The sequence below is a fragment of the Lolium rigidum genome, chromosome 3, assembly GCF_022539505.1.
Source record: "Lolium rigidum isolate FL_2022 chromosome 3, APGP_CSIRO_Lrig_0.1, whole genome shotgun sequence".
NCBI classification, from domain to species: Eukaryota; Viridiplantae; Streptophyta; class Magnoliopsida; order Poales; family Poaceae; genus Lolium; species Lolium rigidum.
Genome location: NC_061510.1, coordinates 303,605,014 through 303,632,213, shown reverse-complemented (window position 1 = coordinate 303,632,213; position 27,200 = coordinate 303,605,014). Strand labels below are relative to the sequence as shown.

The window sequence follows — 27,200 nt, the reverse complement described above, 5'->3', positions numbered from 1 at the left end:
GTGGTTTTATCATTGGATCTTTAAGGAGAGATTGCTTAAGAATGTTGAAAGCATTATGCAAATTTTCATCAAACTTAAACCCAACATCCTTTTGTAACAAATTAGTCAGAGGTCTTGCTATTTTGAAAATGTTTCTAATAAACCTTCTATAAAATCCAGCGTGACCAAAGAAGTTTCTTATACCTTTTATATCTCATGGAGGTGGTATTTTCTCTATAGCTTCCACTTTTGATTTTTCAACCTCTATGCCTCTTCCCGAGATCTTGTGACCAAGTACTATCCCTTCTCGAACCATGAAGTGGCATTTTCCCCGTTCAAGACTAGATTAGTGTCTTCGCATATCTGCAAAACCTTATGCAAATTCCGCAAGCAATGGTTAAATGAAGTTCCATAGACAGATAATTCGTCCATGAATACTTTCATTATGTGCTCGATATAATCAGCAAATATGGCGGTCATGCATCTCTGAAAGGTAGCTGGTGCATTGCACAAATCAAAAGGCATTCTACGATAAGCATATAATCCAAAAATGACAAGTAAAAGTTGTTTTCAATTGATCTTCCAGAAGAACGGCTATTTGGGAGAATCCAAAATATCCATCAAGATAACAGAAATAAGAATGGCTAGTAAGCCTTTCCAAAGTTTAATCTATACAGGGTAGTGGGTAATGATCCTTTCTAGTCTCTTTTTTTAATTTTCTGAAATCAATGCACATTCTATATCCTAAAACATTTCTAGTAGGGAGACCATCTCATTGTGTTTATTTGGTACAGTAATAAATCCTCCTTTCTTAGGGACACAATGAACAAGACCTACCCAATCACTTTCTTTGGCATGATAAATTATACCTACATCAAGGAGGCGGATGATTTCTTTTCTTACCACTTCCTTCATCTCAGGTTTAAGTTTCCTTTGAAAATCAGCCACAAGTTGGGCTCCATCTTCCATGAATATTCTATGAGTGGTTATTGAGGGACCGATCCCTTTAAAGTCATTCAAGGAATGCCCAAAGGTCTTATGGTGCATTTTAAGCACCATCATTAACTGTTCTTCTTCCTTTTATGAAAGGTTAGTGCTCACAATAACATGATATTTATTTGTTTCATATAAGAACTTATATTTTAAATCTGGTGGAAGATGTTTCAGTTCTGGAGGTGGTAAATCTTCATCTCCCTTTCTTTAAGGTGTTCATAATTCTCATTAGTTGAACTATCAACCATAGGAGAGGATTCTAAATATTTATAAATATCATTTTTATCTAATTCCCTCATAGCATCTTCATTTCCAAGTAAACTTACTTGTAAATCATCTCTAGAAGTCTCATAAAGTATTACAAAAAGATTAGCAAGATTACCTTCCTCCTCAAGTTCCTCGTCTTCAAAATCTTCGATAATCGGTTTATGAGCAAACTTTGAGAAATGGAAGCTCATTACTTCTTCCCCAAACTTAAGGGAGATAGTTTCCTTCCTACAATCAATATTAGCTCATGCAGTGTTTAGAACTGCTCTTCCAAAAATAATTGGACAATGAGAATCAATTGGCATATCAATGACAACAAAATCAACGGGGTAAGTGTAAGGTCCTATCGTAATAGCTACATTCCTTATTATTCTCATTGGTCTCGAAGTGTCTTATCAGCTAGCATTACTATCATATATGTGTCTTCTAATTCTGAATGCTCAATTTCATATTGGATGCTGAAATAAAATCTATAAGGAATAACATTAACGGCTGTTCCAACATCACAAAGGCCGTAATAAGAGGATCCACCAAAAGTGCAAGTTAGGACAGGCTTACCCACATTTTTAGCTTTAACCATACCTTCTGCGAATTGTGAGGCTTTGGAGTCAAGCTCAACTAAGTTGCAATGTGCATACATAGCTAAAATCCCCTCCTTAGTTACCTCACCTTCTTCATCTGCAACTTCAAAAGTGGGTTCCTTATTACTAAATTTTTATTCTGGTGCTCTTACCTCTTCCACCTCTTCTTCTTTTTATTCCGTAAGGAGTTGAGCTCTAATGTGACTCGCTGTTGTCCTTGGGTAAGGTATCCTTTCAATGGGTACATCTTTAGGTGCTTCAGCTACAACTTGTATAGGGTTGAGGTGGCGGAGTATAATGAAGTCATTCCTTTTTAGGTGCTTGAATAAATTCTGTAAAATCTTGAAGAGCATCTAATACCATAACATCATCAAGATTAAGTTCATTAGCCATTTTCTTTTACTTGTCGGTGTTCTTATAAGAATTTAGACAATCATATTCATTTTCTATCTCACCCTCACTCCCAATATCAAAGCCCCAAGATTCTCTATTTCTATGAACTTTATCTAGGAGTACCCAAGCTTGCTCAGGGGTGAGTTCCAGAAAAGATCCATCGGATAGTAAATCTTATTCTCTATTATTATCTTGATCAAGTCCTCCATAAAAAACATGCAAAACATACCAAGGTGGTAAATCATGATGGGGACAACTTTCAACCGTACCTTTATATCTCAAGTAGGCTCTCATTAAACTTTCGCCGGGGTGATTCTTGAAATTGGTTATGAATCTTCTCGCTTCGGTGGACTTAACCCTTTTCCTTATAAGACGTATTTTTGTTATTCTCTCGCGCTTTCTCCACTATTGATCCATGCATTACTTGCGGGTCTACATGTATTCATCGGTGAATACCCATTATCTTTCCAGAAAAAAAGTGATATTTAGCCCAACAAATCTAGCCGTGTATCTTGGCCCAACAGTGACAAAACCAACCAACAGAGGGAATGTCATATCGCAAGAAAAAACATATCACGTTAATGGCTGGCCATTCTCTATTGCAAAAGGAGATGCTGACTCCCAGTGGTGCCGCGGAGCAGGAAGCGGGGGAGATATGCTCCAAACAGAGTCAGAATCCAAACCGGCAAGAGATCCATGATCATGGGTCATTTGAAGTGGAGATGAGCAGTGACTAACAGCAAAAGTGTACTCCTTTCAGAGATTTGTTTTAGACGCTACAACGGCTTTATCTCATACAGTGATAACCGTTGGCCATGAGGCATGCCGCGGACATGTCAATCACGTCAACACGAACGATGACGCTTTCCTGATGCGTCCTATTCTCAGGCTCGGACGAAAAGTTCGTGGTATATATGTTCTGCTCCTACCATTGAGACCTGTAGCTTGTGTGTCAAGAAGCCATGGTAAATAGAAGCAGATGTGTGAGCTTACATGCTCGAGGTAGGAACGAAGCCATATGGTTCCATGACCGACCCAATATAAAGAGGGGCAAACTATTGGTAGGGAGAGCAGTCAATCAACTTCTATGTACCACTTGTTCTTCGCCTAGAATGGCTTGAGTGCTACAACCTCATGTGATATATATTTGTGTCACTTAAGAAAGTGGTGCATGGAGGTTGGGTGTCTGAATTTTTCAGACGGGGCATCTATTAAACAAGCTGGGCAAAACGATTTGAATTGGTAAGAGATGCAACTTTTAAGGGAGTCACTTCAGTGTCTGACGAATTGAAAAAGATAGGCTTGAGAAGCGTTGAGAATGTATCTATATATATACCTCCAGGAGTGCGGTACCTAATAATCTCGATCATGCCTCTGATTGAAGAAAATGGCAAGAGCTACTCTGAAATAAGTAGTAGACCCAGATTAGGCCTTTGCCCCAAAATCAAAGTAAACGCACGGATGCTCACTTTTTTAATGGGTTAATGCAAATCAAGGTTGGTTTCATGTGCTTTGAAATTTGTAATGCAAGTCTGGAGATGAGGTGGGAATTGCAAGGGTGGGTGGATTGATAAATACACTAAACGTAGCTCCAAAGGCGAGTGGTGTACCTACACTCGGCGAAGAGCAACCAAACGAATGGGGGTGGCCTCTCTATTGAGCTTTGGTGGCGAAACATGATGAGTGCCCATATGCCAAACCGCAAAGCCATCGCCTCCCTCACCCTCCTTGTTACTTGGGAGATTTGGAACTAGCGCAACGCAAAGGTCTTCAAAAGCAAGCATATGCCACCTTTAGTTCTCCTGGAAAAGATAAAAAAGAAACCCCATTTGTGGGTAACCGCGGGTGCGAAGCGTTTGGATCAAATCAAGCGGGAGAGTAATCCCGCTTTGTATTTTATTTGGTCCAGGCTACCTTGTCAAAATACTTCTTAATTAAGAGATTGGGGCAAGGTTTTTGCCCCCGTTAAAAAAATACACTGAACATAAAACATGCTGCAAAGCAGCCGCACTATGTTCAGAAGGACAACTATACTAGTGTTTCACATTAGTAAAAGTACCCTGAAGGAAGCATTACTACAGACATGCTAAAAGTACTCTGAATGAAGCATAGTACAGCTAGTTTCAACACTGCCTCATACTCATGTTGTAGCTGGGATGTTCATGTACGGAGTATGTTATTTGTGAAGAAGATACATAATTGCCTACAAACTGGACAGTGCACTTGCATGTATAGTAGTAAATGATTCCTCGGAAAGCTTTGGATCATGCTATAGACGGCCTCAGGTTCACCAGTCAAAAGGGTCATCAACAGTAAGATCAGATGCTTTGAGGATGTTCTGCTCATTCTGAAACTCTGGGCCTAGCACCGTCATCTTACAGTCACGTCGCCATGGTACGCCTGAGAGAGTACCCAATATGCTTGTCATCTCAGCAGCATTGGCCAAGTTAGTAAAGGTGTTTTTGCTAATCAGAACACTGAGAGTCCGCAGCTCATGTGCACTTGCGACAATGAACTGAAGGAATTCAAGTTCGCTTTGATCCCCTGTGTATTCATGGACAACAATCTTCTTGACATGTGACTTGATGCATTCAATTGTAAAGACCTCCTCCCAGAACTTGGCATGGCTCCTTCCAGTTGGTTCAGTTAAAGACTGGAACATCATATCAGTAAATTATTCATTAGAGATGGATAATTCAAGAAGCAATGAGGTTCCAGTGCTGGTAATATGAATGCCAAAGAACCAACTAAATAATTGCACGGGATACTAGGATTTCACCTCGACGTGCAGTGTGTCAATGTTGGGAAAGCATCTGAGGAAGGCCACCAGCATCTTGACCTCGTGCAAGACACCAAAATTAACCTTACAGGCCAATATCTTGATGCCTGGAACCATTGTGCTTGGGCTGGGCATTGTGCCAGGCTGCAAAGGAAAGGACAGACAAAATTAAAGTACTAGCAGACATCATTGGCAATTAATCCCACCGACGTACTTAGACAGTGATGGAAAGGTAATAGTAGCTACCTTGATGACATTGTCACCGATGTGCAGGCTGTGAAATCTTGGCTCCAAGTAGCCGAGCGCCCGCAGATTGGATGCACAAGGAATGTTGAGCATGACAGTATTCTCATCACCTCCACGAGGCGCTTCCAGCAAGAAGAGTCGCTCCAGGAGCGGGGCGTCCACCAGGGTGACCCCGTCCACCATGGAATTCCAGAGTGTCACGCACCGGAGGCTTTGGCTGCGGAGTTGGAGAAGATTGGGCATGGTGCTCTGCCCGAAAATGAATGTCTGGAGAACCGGGCTGCAGGCAAGAATGTAATCAAGATCCCAGCCGTTGATGGTCATCATGACCGTGCCGAGCTGGTGGAGGTGGGGAAAGACGTCGGGGCCGCGGGGGAGGCCGGCGGTGTCCGGGAACGCGGAGAAGCCACCAAGGAAGAGATCCCGGAGCGAGTCGCAGCGGAGGATGTCCGCGGGTAGAGACACGCTGTCGTCGACGGTGGATTCGTCGATGCTGTTGGCGAGGAGGAGGTGATGGACGCCCTTGTCGGCGAGAAGGCGCGGCCACTCTGCGAGCTCGTAGTCGTGGGACGCGAACCTACAGCGGCTGATTTCTACCACGCTGAAAGGGCCCGGGTGGCCGGAGAGGACGCGGGTGACCGCAGAGGGGAGTAGGTCGTCGTCGCTGAGGAAGAGCGGGCTCGACCGCCAGAGATGGCGCCATCGGGAGGCGAAGGTAGAGGTTCGGGCGGGCGGCGTCCTTGACGGGGAGGAGGGAGATGATGATGCGGAGGAGGTCGTCGTGGAGGGCGCTGATGCGGTCCTCGCCGTCGGCAGAACTTGCGACAGGGACGAAGGCGTCCATGGGAGACTTGGAGCGGAATGGAGTTGCGGCGGCCGGAATGGAGCGAGCGATGAAGGGAAAGTATAGGAGTAGGGTTTATAGTGGGCCAGCTCAATGTCGGAAGCGCCTTCATCACCGGCCCATCCGACAGAAATGGGATGTTCTTGCAGTTGTTTACTTGTGCGGTCGCGGTGATTATTGAGAAAATTCTTTATTTGACACTGGGCTAAATTGTGCTTCCTTATTTGACACTGGAATCGATTTCCTTCCTTATTTGACACCGAGTTTAAAATTTCTGCCTAAGGGCATGTCCAATGATGAGCGCTAATGCAGACGCTTAAACAAAGCAAAACGAGAAAATTAATCCTAGCACCTCATGAAGAGTCCACTGCTCCAACGGCAGGCTCCAACCTCAGGCGCTTTTTTCTCCAACAAGTTACTTCCGATATTACTGCCCCGCACGTATTTTCAAGGAAGTACGTTTAATTAAGCGCCTACCAGCCAGGATTGTAAGAATCAACTGCCGATCGGGCGGGATTGCATTCCTGGTGTCTACAGATAAGGGTATGAGTTGTACTTGCTATAATATAACACTGTCGTCCAATCTGTTAGCTGGCCATAGTGGGGAGTAACTTAGACTAGCAACATATGTCATGTTACTAGTCTAGGTTACTACCTTCATAGTGGGTAGTAACTTATATGTGGTGTCATGCATTGTGTCATTTATTATGTTGTAGACTCATTTTGCCTTGAGGTGTGTGATGTTATAGTAACATAGCTAGTTATCACCTCATTCTCTTTCTTCATTTATTGGCATGCCATGTCATAAAAATGTCTTGAGATGTGTGATGTTACTAGCTAATGTTACTCCCACTATGAGCAGTCTTAGACTACACCGTCACTTTTTCGTTCCACGGACGAAATTACCCCTCACCAAGTAGCTAGCTGCCCTGTCTACTCTGTCCCGATTGAACTATCCCTGTCCCCATAAAAAATGGAAAGAAAATGTCAGAGGCGACGGCGGCGACAGTAATGTTCCCGGACGGCGAGCTGCAGCAGGTGGCGCGAGCTCGTTCTTCTACGGCAGCTGCCAGTTGCCTTCCCGATGCTGCCGCCACCGTTTCCACCCAGCGCATATCGTTCTGCTGCCGCTTGGAGACGGTAGACATTGACTACTGTCTTGCAGAACGGAATAGGCGCTGGGCTGCATCGTTGGTTCAGATCAAGGAAAAAAATAGCGTGCTATAATAAAATAGCGTCGGTCGAAAAATATGCTATTAGCGTGCTATAGCGTGCTAATAGAGTCAAAATGATGTAGCGTGAGCTGTCTAAAAACGCTATAGCGTGCTATTGCATCGAAATAGCACGTTATTTTTTCCATGGTTCAGATACTCGTGTATAGGGTTGAAAATGAAAGGGAAATTTTTCACCCGTTTCCGAAGAAAAAGGAAATGGAGGGCCAAATACGAAAAAGGAAGCGACATTTGGAGGAAAAGAAACGGAAATGGCAAAATCATAAAAGGAAACGGAAAAGAAAATGAGGGAGCCCTTTCCGACGGAAAGGGAAACGGCAGAGGAAATTCCGGAAAAATATATATGAAAAGTTTCCGGAAATATAACCTAGAGATGCTCCATGCATTTAGTAGGCCTACATTTACACATGAAACTGGGCTTAGCCACGTATCAAGTCCACTAATTACTCTAACCATAATCACTTTGTATAATTGTGTGTGATGCAGCTGTTAAACTATGTGTAGTAATTTATGTTAAATTGCCGCTTGTCGAAGTTAAGTGATATATCTTGTCTTATTGTGTTGTGGTAAATATCCATTTTCGTAATGTATCCATTACGTATCCGTTCTGTATTCATATCCGATGATTTCCGTTTTTATATTCGTTTCCGGGGTTTCCGATTCCGACAAGATAGAGAGAAACAAAAACGATAAAACATGTTTCCGTCTGTTTCCGTTTCATTTTCAACCCTACTCGTGTAGTGCCTCCTTCCGTCGCATGGATTCTACTGGCACTGGGGGCATATGAGGAGACACATTTTGGATGCTCAAAAGTGGTCGTGAGCGTTCGTTTGCGTCGCTTCGTGGTCATATTTTAACTGCGCGTTCCTTTACGTCTGGGTGTGCTCCCAGCGGGATGACCCATTTTTTTATTTTGCAAATATATTTAAAAAGCATAGAAACTACTACATAGAAATTTGAGTGTCAAACGTGTGGAACAGTTTCTCATACTGCAGAAACGTACTGCATAACATACGGCGGAAGGAATGCCACGACCAGCAGGCGAGGCAAGTGGTGATTTTGCCTTTGCTTGACACGGACAAGCGGTGATTTCCCCTAATGAACCGTAAAATTGCTTTCATGGGTGAGTATATATAGGCGGAGAGATATGCGGAATATGTTGGACGTATTATTGAGTCTCATTAACGAGTATATATAGGCGTACAGGGATCATCTTCGAGTGCAAGACAAGACACGAGAGTCCTATCTCTATCCTAGACTATCCGTTTATACGTACACGGAATATATCTCTAACACTCCCCCGCAGTCGTAGCGGGAGCGTCGTGAACAACATGAACGACGTGGACGGTCAGACTGGAGATAAACTGAAGTGGACCCCAGAAGGCTGACACTCACCCGCAGTCGTAGCGGGAGCGTCGTGGACGGTGTCGCGTCGCGGATGCTTGGACTGTAGAAGGAGCTGGTGAGGCGCAGGCGAGGTGGTAGCCCTTTGTGCCGATGTCGAGGTAGCCGAGAGCGTGTGGGTGCTGCAACTTTGGTCGGGGTAGCCGCGCGAGGAGATGCCGTGGTCGATGTCGTGGTCGGGTGCCGGTGTCGAGGTAGCCGCACATGAAGCCGCAAGCGCGTAGTGCGCGAGGAGAGCAACGGAGACGCGTCGAGGCAGTCGTGGAGAGGGTGTCGATGCCGAAGTCGATGCAGTCGGAGCCGTCGAGGACGAGGTGCTGCCTTAGTTTTGCCAGAACTAGGCGCACGTCGGGGACGAAGGCATACTCCAGTTTTGCCAGAACCGAGTATGCAAAGACGAAGACGATGAAGGCGAGGCGCCGGTCCGAGCTTGCCAGGTCCGGGGACGCGTCGGGGACGAAGGCACGTACCGATGTTGCCAGTACCGGGCGTGCGGGGGTAGGGAACATTACAAAGTGCGCGCAATGTCGGAGTAGACTAGTAGAGGAGGTCTCGATGACGGGTGTCGGAGTAGAGGAGCAGGTGGTCTAGTCGGGGAAGAGGCGAGTCTCGACGACGGGTGTCAGAGTAGAGAAGCAGGTGACGTAGTCGGGGAAGAGGCGAGGACGCTGGCGGCAAAGCTGTAGTGTATGAAGACGTAGAAGGCGGCTAACCCAGCGGTGACCAAGGGTGGTCATGCTGGACGCCTAGACGGGCGTTGCGGTGATCGGCGAGCCCAGCCGCGACCTCGAAGTGGTTGGCGAGCCCAGCGGCGACCTGAGGTGGAGGCGCGGCGGCGGTACATGAAGTAGGCGAGGAAGACCCGGCGGCGTGACGAAGACCATGCGCGGACGGAGGCGACCCGCGCCGAAGGGGCGGCGCTGTGGTGGCCTCAGATGTCGATGCGCGGGGGGACGGCGAAGGTGACCGCGTGCGGCGACGCCACGGCCTGAGGGGCCGGCGTAGCTGCAGGGCGCGAGTCGGTGCAGCGGTGGGACGCCACCAGCGACGTACGCGCCTCAGAAGGCGCGTCGTTGGCTAGCAGCGTGGACCAAAGGCGGCGGCGCTGCGACCCGAAGGGGCGACGCAGCGGCAACCCGATGCTCAATCGGTGGTATGCGCATGCTCGGGGACGTGCTTGGCGGAGACGTGTGCGGGGTCGGTTGATCAGACCGACGGCGGCGCTACACATACCATGGCGTAGACTACGCGGCGCAGATCAGAGTCGTTGGCGACGTTGTCGTTGATGTCCTGGGCGAGGACGGCGAAGACGAACCGGCGATGGAGACCGTGCAGGCGAAGGCGGTCGGCTGCGACGCAAACGACGTCCCATGTGCATCTCGTGCAGCCGTGCCGCACGGTCGATGGAGGCGGTGGCAGGCCCGGTCAACCGGCTTTACGACCGGCCCGGTCTGGACCAGCCGAGGCGGAGACGACGCGGGCGAGCCGGCGTAGGGCGATGTCCAGGGGGCTCCGTTCATCCGCCCGGTCGGCCGCCCGGTCAGACCGGCTATTGGACCGGACCAGCCGGCCATAGTCCCGGTCAAACCGGCTGTTGGGCCGGACCGGCCGAGGTGGAGACGACGCGGGCGAGCCCGCGACAGCCTACCAAGGCAGGCGCTACAGCCAGCGAGTCGACCGCGGTGGCCGGCGTAGGACGGATGATGGAGGAGAGCCGGTGCAAAGTCGATGCCGAGGTTGGAGTATAGGCGCGTGATGACGGCGGTGGTGGGCGACTCAATCCGATCTATGATCGGTAAAACCAAAAAGAAAACGCCGGTCGAGCGACCGGCAGAGAAAAAGAAAACCAATCTACAGATTGGGAAAAAAAGACTCAAGGGCAGCGGATCAACAGATCGGCGAACGAACCCTCATACGGGTTGTGCGGCCCCCGGAGTAGGCCATGGAGATTGACCTCCCCGGGGGCGGCGCGGGCGGAAGCGCGTGCAGCGGCTAGGTCAAGGTCGGCGCCGCTCTGATACCATGTAGAACGATAGAGAGGGAGAGAGATATGCGGAATATGTTGGATGTATTATTGAGCCTCATGGGCGAGTATATATAGGCGTACAGGGATCATCTTAGAGTGCAAGACAAGACACGAGAGTCCTATCTCTATCCTAGACTATCCGTTTATATGTACACGGAATATATCTCTAACACAAGGGTAAGAGGGTCTTTTCAGCTGTCATTTAACACTGTTAGTTGTCAAAATGAACTACATGTTGGAGATATGCCCAAGAGGCAATAATAAAAGTGGTTATTATATATCTTTATGTTTATGATAAATGTTTATATACCATGCTATAATTGTATTAACCGAAACATTGATACATGTGTGATATGTAAACAACAAAGAGTCCCTAGTATGCCTCTTAACTAGCTTGTTGGTTAATGGATGATTAGTTTCATAATCATGAACATTGGATGTTATTAATAACAAGGTTATATCATTGTATGAATGATGTAATGGATACACCCATATTAAGCGTAGCATAAGATCTCGTCATTAAGTTATTTGCTATAAGCTTTCGATACATAGTTACCTAGTCCTTATGACCATGAGATCATGTAAATCACTTATACCGGAAAGGTACTTTGATTACACCAAACGCCACCGCGTAAATGGGTGGTTATAAAGGTGGGATTAAGTATCCGGAAAGTATGAGTTGAGGCATATGGATCAACAAGTGGGATTTGTCCATCCCGATGACGGATAGATATACTCCGGGCCCTCTCGGTGAAATGTCGTCTAATGTCTTGCAAGCATATGAATAAGTTCATAAGAGACCACATACCACGGTACGAGTAAAGAGTACTTGTCGGAGACGAGGTTGAACAAGGTATAGAGTGATACCGAAGATCAAACCTCGGACAAGTAAAATATCGCGAGACAAAGGGAATTGGTATTGTATGTGAATGGTTCATTCGATCACTAAAGTCATCGTTGAATATGTGGGAGCCATTATGGATCTCCAGATCCCGCTATTGGTTATTGGTCGGAGTGAGTACTCAACCATGTCCGCATAGTTCACGAACCGTAGGGTGACACACTTAAAGTTGGATGTTGAAATGGTAGTATTTGAATATGGAATGGAGTTCGAATATTTGTTCGGAGTCCCTGATGAGATCCCGGACATCACGAGGAGTTCCGGAATGGTCCGGAGAATAAGATTCATATATAGGATGTCATTTTATGTGAATTAAAATGTCGCGGAAGGTTCTATGGAAGGTTCTAGAAGGTTCTAGAAAAGTCCGGAAGAAACCACCAAGGAAGGTGGAGTCCACATGGGACTCCACCTCCATGGCCGGCCAACCCTAGTGGGGGAGGAGTCCCAAGTGGACTCCCCTTAGGGGGCCGGCCACCCCCCATATGGGAGGTGGAACTCCCACCTTTGGTGGGAGTCCTAGCTTGGCTAGGTTTCCCCTCCTTTTGGAAGGTTTTGGTTCGGGTCTTATTCGAAGACTTGGAGACCAACTCTTGGGGATCCACCTATATAATGAGGGGCCAATGGAGGGGGCCGGCCACCCCAAGACCACAAGCTGGCCGCCCCATTGAAGTGGCCGGCCACCCCTCCCAAACCCTAGCCGCCCCCTCTCCTCCATAGCTCCCGCGTGCTTTAGCGAAGCTCCGCCGGAGTTCTCCACCGCCACCGACACCACGCCGTCGTGCTGTCGGATTCAAGAGGAGCTACTACTTCCGCTGCCCGCCGGAACGGGAGGTGGACGTCGTCTTCATCAACAACCGAACGTGTGACCGAGTACGGAGGTGCTGCCCGTTCGTGGCGCCGGAACCGATCGTGATCAAGATCTTCTACGCGCTTTTGCAAGCGGCAAGTGAACGTCTACCGCAGCAACAAGAGCCTCATCTTGTAGGCTTTGGAATTTCTTCAAGGGTGAGACTCGATACCCCCTCGTTGCTACCGTCTTCTAGATTGCATCTTGGCTTGGATTGCGTGTTCGCGGTAGGAAATTTTTGTTTTCTATGCTACGTTATCCTACAAGTGGTATCGCAGCCGTGTCTATGCATAGATGGTTGCACGAGTAGAACACAATGGTTTTGTGGGCGTTGATGCTCTTGTTATCTTTAGTTGAGTACTTTGCATCTTTATGGCATAGTGGGATGAAGCGGCTCGGACTAACTTTACATGACCGCGTCCATGAGACTTGTTCCTCGTTCGACATGCAACTTGTATTGCATAAGAGGCTTTGCGGGTGTCTGTCTCTCCTACTATAGTTAAGATTCAATTTACTCTTCTATTGACAACATTAGTATCAACGTTGTGGTTCATGTTCGTAGGTAGATTAGATCTATATCGAAAACCCTAAACCACGTAAAATATGCAAACCAAATTAGAGAGCGTCTAACTTGTTTTTGCGGGGTTTGGTGATGTGATATGGCCATAATATGATGATGAATATGTATGAGATGATCATTATTGTATTGTGGCAACCGGCGTGAACCTTATGGTTGTCTTTAAATTTCATGTTGAGTAGTATTTCAAAGTAGTTGTAATAGTTGCTACATGGAGGACAATCATGAAGACGGCGCCATTGACCTTGACGCTACGCCGACGATGATGGAGATCATGCCCGAAGATAATGGAGATCATGTCCGTGCTTTGGAGATGAAGATCAAAGGCGCAAAGACAAAAGGGTCATATCATATCACATATGAACTGCATGTGATGTTAATCCTTTTATGCATCTTATTTTGCTTAGATCGCGACGGTAGCATTATAAGATGATCCCTCACTAAAATCTCAAGATAATAAAGTGTTCATCCTTAGTAGCACCGTTATCAAGTCTTGTTGTTTCAAAGCATCTCGTGATGATCGGGTGTGATAGATTCAATAAGTACAAACAATGGGTGCAAGACAGTTTTGCACATGCGGATACTAAGGTGGCCTTGACGAGCCTAGCATGTACAGACATGGTCTCGGAACACATGATACCGAAAGGTAGAGCATGAATCATATGATTGATATGATGAACACTTTGAGTGTTCGCCATTGAAATCACACCTTTTCTCGTGATGATCGGGTTTAGGTGCGGTGGATTTGGTTCGTGTGATCACTAAGACAATGCGAGGGATACTCGTTTTGAGTGGGAGTTCACCTAGATTTTTAATTATGTTGAATTAAAATTTGAACTCAATTTGTCATAAACTTAGTCTAAACTATTGCAAATATATGTTGTAGAGATGGCGTCCTCAATCAATTTTAACCAGTTCCTAGAGAAAGAAAAGCTTAAGAGCAACGGTAGCAACTTCACCGACTGGTTCCCTCATGTGAGGATCTTCCTCTCTGGCGGAAATCTGCAATATGTGCTTGATGCACCGCTAGGTGACTGATGTCTACGGGAGCTTCTATTCTTGTAGACAGTGTTGGGCCTCCAAGAGCAGAGGTTTGTAGAACAGCAGCAAGTTTCCCTTAAGTGGATACCCAAGGTTTATCGAACTCAGGGAGGAAGAGGTCAAAGATATCCCTCTCATGCAACCCTGCAACCACAAAGCAAGAAGTCTCTTGTGTCCCCAACACACCTAATAGGTGCACTAGTTCGGCGAAGAGATAGTGAAATACAGGTGGTATGAATAAGTAGTAGCAACGGCAACGACACCAGAAAAGTGCTTTGCCCAGAACAGTAAACAAGCAGTAGTAGTGTAGCAGTAGTAACGCAGCAGTAGTAACACAGCAGTAGTAACGCAGTAAAACAGTAAACAAGCAGTAGTAACTCAGCAGTATTTAGGAACAAGGCCTAGGGATTACACTTTCACTAGTGGACACTCTCAACATTGATCACATAACAGAACAGATAAATGCATACTCTACACTTTTGTTGGATGATGAACACATTGCGTAGGATTACACGAACCCTCAATGCCGGAGTTAACAAGCTCCACAATTATGCTCATGTTTTAGTAACCTTAAGTGTAAGATAGATCAACAGACTAAACCAAGTACTAGCATAGCATGCACACTGTCACCTTCATGCATATGTAGGAGGAATAGATCACATCAATATTATCATAGCAATAGTTAATTTCGCAATCTACAAGAGATCATGATCATAGCATAAACCAAGTACTAACACGGTGCACGCACTCGTCACCTTTGCACACATGCAGGAGGAATAAACTACTTTAATAACACATCACTAGAGTAGCACATAGATAAATTGTGATACAACATGCTGCAATCATAAAGAGATATAAATAAGCACCTCACTATGCCATTCAACGAGTGAATAAGTATTCCGTGAAATCTAGCCTAAGAGACCCACACGGTGCACACACCGTCACCTTTACACACGTGGGACGAGGAGTCTCCGGAGATCACATAAGTAAAACTCACTTGACTAGCATAATGACATCTAGATTACAAGCATCATCATATGAATCTCAATCATGTAAGGCAGCTCATGAGATTATTGTATTGAACTACATAGGAGAGAGATGAACCACATAGCTACCGGTACAGCCCCGAGCCTCGATGGAGAACTACTCCCTCCTCATGGGAGCAAGCAGCGGTGATGAAGATGGCGGTGGAGATGGCAGCGGTGTCGATGGAGAAGCCTTCCGGGGCACTTCCCCGCTCCGGCAGGGTGCCGGAACGGAGACTCCTGTCCCCGGATCTTGGCTTCGCGATGGCGGCGGCTCCGGAAGGTTTTCGTGGGTTTCGTCAATTGTTCTAGGGTTTTCTGATCCAGGGGCTTCTTATAGGCGAAGAGGCGGCGCAGGAAGGTCGAAGGGGGGCCCACACCCTAGGGGGGCGCGCCCCCCCCCTTGGCCGCGCCGGGGTGTGGTGTGGGGCCCCCAGGGCTCCCCTCTGATCCTTCCCGGGTGTTCTGGATGCTTCCGATGAAAATAGGAACTTTGGCGTTGATTTCGTCCGATTCCGAGAATATTTCGTTACTAGGATTTCGAAACCAAAAACAGCAGAAAACAGAACCGGCACTTCGGCATCTTGTTAATAGGTTAGTTCCGGAAAATGCACGAATATGACATAAAGTGTGCATAAAACATGTAGATAACATCAATAATGTGGCATGGAACACAAGAAATTATCGATACGTTGGAGACGTATCGGTGACCCTCTGCGAAACCGAAACCGATGAAGTAAAAGCTGTTTACGAGACTCGGAAAACTCGGTACTCTCAAGTTCGATGTGCCATCCTGTGCGATCCGGAGTCCGATCTTCAAAAACGTTTTGAGCACCACGATCCTCATGAGTTGATGAATGAGCTGAAAGCTATTTTTGAGACTCATGCGGCCGTGGAATGCTATGAAGCATCGAAACATTTCTTCAGATGTATGATGGAAGAAGGCAGCTCCATTAGTGAGCACATGCTCGCCATGACCGGGCATGCGAAGAAACTCGGTGACTTGGGAATAGTGATTCCTAACAGACTCGGGGATTAATGGTGTCCTTCAATCACCGCCACCAAGTTACAAGAACTTTGTGATGAACTACAATATGCGGAACATGAACAAGGAGTTACCCGAACTCTTTGGCATGCTAAAAGCTGCCGAGATTGAGATCAAGAAAGAGCACCAAGTGTTGATGGTCAACAAGACCACCGGTTTCAAGAAACAGGGCAAATCTAAGGGAAAATTCAAGAAGGGTGGCAAGAAAGCTGCCACGCCTCCTATGAAACCTAAGAACGGCCCTAAGCCCGATGTCTGAGTGCTATTACCGCAAGGAGAAGGGACACTCGGAAGCGTAATTGCTCCAAGTATTTAGCGGATCCGAAGAGCGGCCTTGTCAAGAAGAAGAAAGAAGGTATATCTGATATACATGTTATAGATGTTTATCTCACTAGTTCTCGTTCTAGTACCTGGGTATTTGATACTGGTTCGGTTGCTCATATTTGTAACTCGAAACAGGAACTAAAGAATAAACGACAACTACTGAAGGATGAAGTGACGATGCGCGTTAGAAACGGATCCAAGGTCAATGTGATCGCAGTCGGCACACTTCATCTACATCTACCTTCGGGATTAGTTTTAAGCCTAAATAATTGTTATTATGTACCTGCGTTAAGCATGAACATTATATCTGGATCTTGTTTAATGCAAGAAGGTTATTCATTCAAGTCTGAGAATAATGGTTGTTCTATTTTTATGAATAATATCTTTTATGGTCGAGCACCACAAAAGAATGGCTTATTTCTATTAGATCTCGATAGTAGTGATACGCATATACATAACATTGATGCTAAGCGAATTAAATTGAATGATAATTCTACTTATATGTGGCACTGTCGTCTTGGTCATATTGGAGTGAAACGCATGAAGGAACTCCATACTGATGGATTACTTGAATCACTTGACTTTGAGTCACTTGATAGATGTGAAGCATGTCTAATGGAAAAATGACTAAGACTCCATTTTCTAGTATGATGGAGCGAGCTACTGACTTATTGGAAATCATACATACTGATGTGTGCGGACCAATGAGTGTAGCATCGCACGGTGGTTATCGTTATGTTCTAACCTTCACAGATGATCTGAGTAGATATGGGTATATCTATTTTATGAAACATAAATCCGAAACTTTCGAGAAGTTTAAGGAATTCCAAAGTGAAGTAGAAAATCAACGTAACAAGAAGATCAAATTTCTACGATCTGATCGTGGAGGTGAATATCTGAGTTATGAGTTTGGCATGCATTTAAAGAAATGCGGAATACTTTCACAATTGACACCGCCGGGAACACCACAACGAAACGGTGTGTCCGAACGTCGTAATCGAACTCTCTTAGATATGGTTCGTTCTATGATGTCTCTTACTGATTTGCCGCTATCATTTTGGAGTTATGCATTAGAGACAGCCGCATTCACTTTAAATAGAGCACCATCAAAATCCGTAGAAACGACACCGTATGAATTATGGTTTAATAAGAAACCTAAGTTGTCATTCCTTAAAGTTTGGTGTTGCGAAGCCTATGTAAAAAAGTTACAACCGGACAAGCTAGAACCCAAAGCGGAGAAATGCGTCTTCATAGGATACCCTAAGGAAACTATAGGGTACACTTTCTATCACAGATCCGAAGGCAAAATCTTTGTTGCTAAAAACGGAACCTTTCTTGAGAAAGAATTTCTCACTAAAGAAGTGACTGGAAGAAAAGTAGAACTCGATGAGATTAATGAATCTATACTCGTTGATCAGAGTAGCGCAGTACCGGAAGTTGTACCTGTACCGCCTACACCGGCAACAAAGGAAGCTAATGATAATGATCATGAAACTTCGAACGAGGAAACTATCGAACCTCGCAGATCGACAAGGGAACGTGCCACTCCCGATTGGTATGATCCTTGTCTAAATGTCATGATTGTGGATAACAATGATGAGGACCCCGCGACGTATGAAGAAGCGATGATGAGCCCGGATTCCAACAAATGGCAAGAAGCCATGAAATCCGAAATGGGATCCATGTATGATAACAAAGTATGGACTTTAGTAGACTTACACGATAGCCGAAAAGCTGTCGAGAATAAATGGATCTTCAAGAGAAAAAAAGATGCCGATGGTAATATTACTCGTCTATAAAGCCTCGACTTGTCGCAAAGGGTTTCCGACAAATTCAAGGAGTTGACTACGATGAGACTTTCTCACCCGTAGCGAAGCTAAAATCTGTAAGGATTTTGTTAGCAATAGCTGCATTTTTCGATTATGAGATTTGGCAGATGGATGTCAAAACGGCATTCCTTAATGGAGACATTGAGGAAGAGTTGTATATGGTACAACCCAAAGGTTTTGTCGATCCTAAAAATGCTGACAAGGTATGCAAACTTCAGCGTTCAATCTATGGACTGAAGCAAGCATCAAGAAGTTGGAACCGACGCTTTGATAAGGTAATCAAAGACTTCGGGTTTATACAAGTGTCATGGAGAGGCCTCGTATTTACAAGAAAGTGAGTGGGAGCTCCGTAGCATTCCCGATATTATATGTAGATGACATATTATTGATTGGGAATGATATAGAACTATTAAGCAAGTGTAAAAGGTTATTTGAATAATATTTTTTCAATGAAAGACCTTGGTGAAGCATCGTATATATTAGGCATCAAGATTTATAGAGATAGATCAAGACGCCTAATAGGGCTATCACAGAGTACATACTCGGACAAGATTCTAAAGAAGTTTAGAATGGACGAAAGTAAGAAAGGGTTTTTACCTATGTTACTGTGCAAGGTCTTGAGTAAGACTCAAGGACCAGCTACGGCAGAAGAAAGAGAAAGGATGAATCAGATCCCCTATGCTTCGGCGAGTAGGGCTCTATTATGTATGCCATGCTATGTACAAGACCGGATATAGCGCATGCTCGTTAGTTTGACTAGCAGATATCAAAGTGATCCAGGAATGGAACACTGGACAGCGGTCAAGAATATCCTGAAGTACTTGAAAAGAACTAAGGATATGTTTCTTTGTTATGGAGGTGACCAAGAGCTCATTGTAACAAGTTACACCGATGCAAGTTGGAACACTGATCCTGATGACTCTAAGTCACAGTCTGGGTACGTGTTTATATTGAATGGTGCTGCGAGAAGTCGGGCAAGCTCGAAGCAAAGTGCACGGTGGCGAAGTCTTCAACAGAATCGGAGTACATAGCGGCTTCAGAGGCTTCATCAGAAGCGGTATGGATGAAGAGGTTCATTGTAGAGCTCGGTGTGGTTCCTAGTGCATTGGACCCACTAGTCATATACTGTGACAACATGGGTGCCATCGCCAATGCACAAGAACCAAGGTCACACAAGAGGCTGAAGCATATCAAGCTGCGTTACCACTCGATTCGCGAGTACATCGAAGATGGAGAAGTAAAGATTTGCAAAGTACACACCGATCCGAATGTAGCAGATCCGTTGACTAAAGCTCTCCCTAGGGCAAAGCATGACCAACACCAGAATGCCATGGGTGTTAGGTTCCTTACAATGTAATCTAGATTATTGACTCTAGTGCAAGTGGGAGACTCGTTGGAGATATGCCCAAGAGGCAATAATAAAAGTGGTTATTATATATCTTTATGTTTATGATAAATGTTTATATACCATGCTATAATTGTATTAACCGAAACATTGATACATGTGTGATATGTAAACAACAAAGAGTCCCTAGTATGCCTCTTAACTAGCTTGTTGGTTAATGGATGATTAGTTTCATAATCATGAACATTGGATGTATTAATAACAAGGTTATATCATTGTATGAATGATGTAATGGATACACCCATATTAAGCGTAGCATAAGATCTCGTCATTAAGTTATTTGCTATAAGCTTTCTGTGGTGACCCGGCATACCACTGCATGGTGTAGTATGCAAGTCTGATATAACACCAATGAAACACCGTTCCACTAGTATTATATCGCTCAGAGTGGTACAACAGAAACATATGCGGGTCCAAGGCATGTCTATAGAATTACAACATTGACTTTGTTACATAAGATCATCACAGCCTCCTACTTTACAATGAGGTAACATTGCAAATAAACTCCAGAAGAACGACTCGTAGTCTAGACTTATCACGAACTCTATTTGTAGAGTATTTAACTAGCTAAAGAGACTAAGAATAGATTCTAGCTAAGTAGGAGCTAGGTTCAGGAAACTAGTTCCCTTCTATGGCTAAACTAGGTTTTCTCCTTGCTCGGATGTGGTATTTGACTCTTCCGACGGTGGTCCTGTCTCTTGAAGAAGTTGTTGACTTCTCGGTCTTTGAGTTGCACTCGTAGGTCCTCCTTCGATGCCTCCATATCTAAGCGAGGGATTTAAGAGTGGGATGAGTACGAGCGTACTCAACAAGTTCATTATAGGAAAGAGGTGTTTAATGCACTAGCTACAGCATTAGACCGGAAAGTCTAATACCAATGCAGGTTTTCATAACCATTTCTTCAAAAGGTTGCTTTTATTCGGAAGAACTATGTCCGTCGGCCTTCACCGGTTTACTAGAACTTCATGGAGCTCCTTTCCGGCCGCGTTCGCAGCTCCATATCCCGGAACGAGGAGTGACAGGTCACGGTTCTTTACACTCGCAGAGGTGTGTTGCTTTACCCATAAGAGATCTTAACCTTGGTGCCAACCGGGCGTACTCCCCGTCCACACTTCCTTTGGTGTGAGGCCCGGTATAAGGTCTAGCCAATCATGTTCCTCCGCTACCTCGAACACCCACCCTTTGTTGCATGCGCCGACCCTGGGTCCACGTCGGTCCCATTATTCCCGTAATTTCAGGGTGGACCCCGACCACGACAACGGTCTTGGGCTCTTACCATACACTCCTACGCCGGTGGCTGCAACCCATCATAGACCGCATTACCGTGGGGAATTAGAATGGGATCCCCACCCTCCGGTTGTTCCGCAAGACACAATTGCTACGGCAAGCAATGCTTTACCGTGGGGAATTAGAATGGGATCCCCACCCTCCGGTTGTTCCGCCAGACACAACTGCTACGGTAAGCGCATCCGTTGATGAACGAGAGGTGGAAACACTTTTGACTACTCCGTCCCACTCCGGATCTTATGGTTAACACGGGTATTACGGCACAAGAATCACCGGCGACATTTGTTGTTTAATCCTAGATGGATATAAACCCGTGCAATGGAACCTCCACCATATCAACACAATCCATGGTTCCATTGCCCACCACATAGTCATATTCATAGTTATGAAAGTAGTGGTTTTGATTTTATGCAATAGTGATAACCATAATACTTTGCAAGTAATTTGATAGAAATACTCAAATGACATGAGCAAGTGATGAACTTGCCTTTCTTGACTGCAAGATTATGCAGGCAAGGTCTTTGATACGCAATAACTCCAAATTCTGAAATAGCATCATCGTCCGGTAAGGACGATGTTTAAAAGATTGGCAAGGATGCAATAATGCATAAGTATGAGATGCAATCGCTCTAAGCGTGACCTAACCCCGATGATTTAGGATCAGTGAGTTGTAATGATTGGTTTAGGGTGTGTTGCACTTTTAGAGTGATTCACATACAAGGTTCTTATTCAGATGTGATTACTTGGTATTATCAACAGGTAGTTAATAGAGCATAATAATCAATTGAGCACACAAAGAATGATAATTGGCATAATATTAATAAGTAAAGAACAGTGGTCAGTTTAGTACTATATGGCATGGTTAATGATTAATTATCATATACTTTAAAAGAATAACTTTTGAAGAACATGTTCTTAAATAAAGAACAAGTATGATAATTAGGTTGGGGGGTTCTATGGTTGACTATGGTTTCGAGTTAGTTTCTCGGAATAAGTATTAGATGGATCACAACCTAGTTGGATTCATCAGCTACTAGGCTTGTATTGTTGAATTAAGCCTAAACATCTTAATTACCAATAGTTGCTATCAAGGTGGCATACCTTGTTGGTGATAGTTGGCTAGGGTTTATAGGTTCTTATAAGCAGGGTTGAAGATGATTCCTTATTTTCTTCAAAAGAATAACTTTTGAAGAACATACTTCTTAAATAATAAGAAGTATTACAATTAAGGTTGGGGTTGTCTTGTATTAGCCATTGGATCTCCGAGTAGAGAATGGTTGGTTCCTAAATAGGATGGTTCATAAGTATCTCACACTAGTAGGGTTTAGTGGAACAGGGTTATGTAAAGTAAAATAGTAGGTATTGTTGTTGTTAGGGTTCATCACAATGGTGTGATGCTAAATAGGAATGAATAAGGGTGATGGATTTGACAGTAGAGGCTAGGGTTTAAACTTGGTTGATCCTACTTGATCAACTAGGTTTAGTGATATGCATACATGGAATACTAAATTGCTAGTGATAGGGTTCTACATTTTATGTGAACATATGTATGTCTTTTAGTTGCTAATGATGGCTCTATGATTTGAAATAAAGTACCATGATCATCTGTTCTAACCTTGGGTTTAGGTTAGAAGCAAATTAGGGTTCACATGTAATAATGGAACTAGGGTTCCTAATTAATTTAGGGTTTTAGGAGTCACATGAAATGATGAGTTCCTGGTTCTATTACTGATCAAATTAGGGTTTTCTAAATACCCTAAGTTCTTGAATTAATAACTTCACTTTAAGGTTGAAGTTATTAATATCTTTGAAATAAAATTAATATTGGATTTGGCATTTTATTATTTTCAATGAATTAATAATTAAGGTAATTATTAATTAGGGTTTAAATCCTTCTAATAAGGATTTAACAAAATAATAAATAAATAAATTAGTTTTAGAGTGTTCTTTATTTCTTTACTGGTTTCTATTTAATTTTTAAAGTTTTCCTTATTTATTGAATTTTAATTCAATCAAGTATAAAAGAAAAGACTTAATTAATGAGTTAAAATAATTAAATTTTTATTAACCATAAAAATTCTATATTATATTTTTATTGGATAGATTTTCTTTTAGGAACATTTTGATATCTAATTTGTATTTTTCTGAATTGTAATGAATTTTCTAAATTTACTTGAAGTTGCAGCAGTTTTTGAATTTGAATTAAAATGATCAGAACTGCTGAATGCACCCAGCTGGTTCCACCCGTGGTCACTGATCTGTGGGCCCTTGGCCCACGTCGGCTGCCACGCAGCGTGGACCGAGTCAAAATTGAGACGTGGCAACGAAGCTCTCTGCCGGCGGGAAATCGATGGTGGCGCCGTCGATCCCGGGCGCGCTTGAACGGGCGATTGGTTTCAGTCGAATCCGCATGTCACGGGGAACCTAGTGCTAGCAGCGCCGCTAGCCAATGGTCATCGGAGAGTAGCCGGCGGCGAGGCGAAGTGGCGGAGCTTGCAGGCGAACGGCGCGGCGAAGCTACAGTACGCTAGGGAGCCAGGCGAGCATGCCAGGGGGTTCAGCGGCTCACCAGGAGGACGATGCGCTTGACGGCGTGGTCGGAGACGACGTGGTTCGCCGGATTGGGCCATCACCGGCATCGGAGAAGACGTCCCGGTGCAGGTGCTGTGGACCTTCCCGACTCGATTGCTTGTGCACGGTGACTAAGTCGAGGACGGCGATTACAGTAGTGGTCACGGCGGGGCTCGGGGTTGCCCCAGTCGACGGCGGTGACCATGGCCGGGTGAACTAGGGTTTCGGAATTGGGAAAAATGGAGCGGGGAAGGAAGAAATTGGCAATTAGGGTTCATACAGGTTATTTATACGGCTCTAGGCGAGCCTCGTCACGCCGACGGTCGCTGAGGAGTCGACGACGAGAGTCGAAGAGGAGCACGTCTACGTGCCGGCGCCCATGCGAAGAGAAAGGATGAGGACGAGCCTCTCCTTGTATTTCTGGACGAAGGGGTATCTTGGGCCAGGTTGGGCTGTGCTGGGCCCGTGCTTGCTGGGCTGCTGGTGGGCTTCCGCGGCCAGGTAAGTCAGGTAATGTTTTTCTCTTCTTTTCTTTTTCTGTTTTTAATTTCTGTTTTCTATTTTGAATTCTGTTTTATTTCACATCTGTTTTGCAGGATTCTTAATGCATGGATCCTTTTGGGAGTTTATAAAGATAATGATATAGCTTCATATAAGATCTTTTAAAATATTATATATATTTAATTACACCCTTGTTTATTAAGTGTTATTAGAGATTGGAAATGGGCATCTATATAGTCAAAAATTTCAATATCAATTTAAGTTGGTCCAAACTATTTTCCAATTGGCCCTTTTAAGTACATGTTGGTAGTTAGGTTTATGTTACCTTGCAAGAAGCAACTTTCAATGCATAGTTCATTATTTAACTTCTATTTAAGAATATGATCCCATGACATTATTTCATGTGATCATGGTTGTTAAGGATTTGGGAAATTGTTTTAGGCTATCTTCCAGTATTAATTTCTTCTACTAAACCCTTTCGTTTAAAATGGTTAAGATGGATCTTATTCCTCTCACTAGACTTCTATTTATCTGAAAACAATAGTTAGTTGTACCTATGTAGCATGGCTTGAGAAATAGGTTAAATTGGTATCTGGATTCATTTTAGGGTTGGCTGAACAATTCCCTTATTCCTATTTTAGCTTAGGCATGGTTTTAGTTTTATATTATGATCACCATAGTGATACATAAACTAGGGTTTGAGATTTACTTCTAGGGTGTGGAGATGAGATGACACCATATTGCATGTGATAGGGTTTAATCTCCCCTAACCATGATAAGGTGGTTATTTACTTAACATTTTATGTTCTCCTCTAGTTATGATGATATTGAGAATTAGTTTTATCTTCTACCAATTGGCTTCTATTATTAAACTCAATTTAGCATTTAAGTAACTACAGTGGTTATAGTTCTTTTTATAGTTAACTTTGGTCATATGGATATATGGTTTCTCACTATATAAAGTATAGAGTTAAACTCTAAGGTTTTCTTGTGGTTCTTAAGTGAAGAATAGGTGGAATGTAAATGTAGTAGGATTCTACTTATGATCACCAAGTGATTTATAAGTTAGGGTTGAGATATGGGCCTAGGGTTACTTACTAGTGATCTCCCTATAATTTCGTGTGGTGAATTATATCTATTTATCATATAGGGTTTAACTTCCGGCTTATCCTTCTATTTCTCCAACTCATGATTATGGCATTATCTTGGTCCACTATTCTGAATGGCTTCTACTCCCAATTCTTAGAGTATATGATCATTACCCAATTTGTAATGATCAAAGGTTTGGCTTCCAAAGTTATCTCTCAAGAATTAGGTTTCTCACTCTCAAGATCAAGTGTTGTCTTGATCAAGTAAATATATACTTTCTTTTATAGTCTCTTGAATGGGCATGGTGATGGTTATCTTAATTATCTTAAGTATAACACCATGGGTTAAGCATTTCTCATTTAAGATTGGTTATTCTAGGGTTTATGGTGTACTCCTAATATTTATTTAGGTTGCTGAGCCAAAGATTCAATTGTCTATCTTAGTTGGTTTATTCCACTCCTTATTTCACTAAGTCATGGATATAGTCTTATTTCACTTGGTATTTGGTTATCTCACCACTCCAAGATGAGATGGTTTACAACCTAATACTTTAATTCAATGATTGTCCTTGAATCTTAAATAGGTAAAGCTAAGAGTGGTATGAATGGTCTCACTCATTTGGGAAGGACTTGAATGATACTCTAGGGTTCCTCTTGAAGATGATGATTTGAATACTTGGATGTATATCCAAGGTTTTAGCTTAAGGCTTTCCATTGCTTCTCTAATAAATACTATAGAACTCTCACCTCTCTAGGTTTGATGTGTAATAACTTGGAATGTAGAAGAATATATACTTCTTGAGTGGATCTCCTTGTTATAGTTCCAATGTTGAAGTGGAATGAGTACCATGAGGTTTCATGGTAGGATTATGGATTAATTTTCAGATATGGAGAAGATAAGTCAAGAATGGTTTCTCCATTTTATTGTTACTTGGTTTGTAATTGCACGGATGTTCTTATGGTATGGCAAGGGTTACCATATTATGATCTTTTATGAGATCAAACATTTGATCATTGATTCTAGTGTTGTTGTGTTGATTTTAACTCCATTTGATCTAACCCCTTAGATCAAATTATCTCTACCCAAAACAATGTTTTAACAAAGTCACATTGAGGTTTATAGCGCTTGACTTGATGAGCTACTTCAATTCCACCAAGGTCAAGTGAAACTTCGACTATCGTGACTGTTTTACTTTAAAGCGCGAAAATTCCCCGGATTTTCTATGCATGAATGCAATGCACACATCTGTTTCCTCTATTTCGTAACCCCATTACCTGGGATATTACAGTCTCTACCCCTTAAACTAAACTTCGTCCTCGAAGTTTGATATCTCTCACGTTTCGGAGTGTGGATCTGTCTTGTGCAGACTACATCTTTTCTCAAACTCCTTGGTGATCTCACTGGATATAATTGAATACATCCCTTGTCCAGATTCTTCCTGGAATCCATTAGTATTTGACATCAAGCAACTATTACTTCCTTTACTTCCATGATTTCCTCCAATATTATAAGCTTGTTTCCTTTCTCATTGGATATTCAATGATTGGGACTTCTTCTTGTCCTGACAGTCTTAATTGAGAACTAATTGGATAATAATCTCCTATTTGATAAAATAGGTCTTTGTTTTTCCCTTACTACCAAACTGCAGTAATGGTACTAGGTAAGGTGCTTAACATGGAAATGATCATGATGATTTATTTCCCTAAGAATGGATTAGACTCATTTAGTCCATCCAATCATGGTTTATAGTTGATACTTATAACTATTTTGGGTTATTTAGGTTCCATGAAAGGAATCATTCAAATAGACTTTAGTTTTGGTATGGTCAATCTACTTCAGTCTTTGGCCTTCTTGAGCTGTATTTGGTCTATGGTGTTTCCTTCGTCCAACTTCTTTATGCTTGACTTACTTGAGCTTTCGTACTTCTGAGTAAATACTACTCACTTTCTCAAGTTATAGTCCACTTCTTACTTCCTCGAGGTATAAATCTCGGCTTCTGGTCTGACATTCTTCT

The 27,200-nt window shown here is 43.7% G+C and overlaps 1 pseudogene; it reads right to left on the bottom strand.

The window, feature by feature from the left end:
• Positions 1-4,279: 4,279 nt before the first annotated feature.
• On the bottom strand, positions 4,280-6,082 carry LOC124696779 (annotated as a pseudogene).
• Between the last annotated feature and the right edge of the window lie 21,118 nt (positions 6,083-27,200).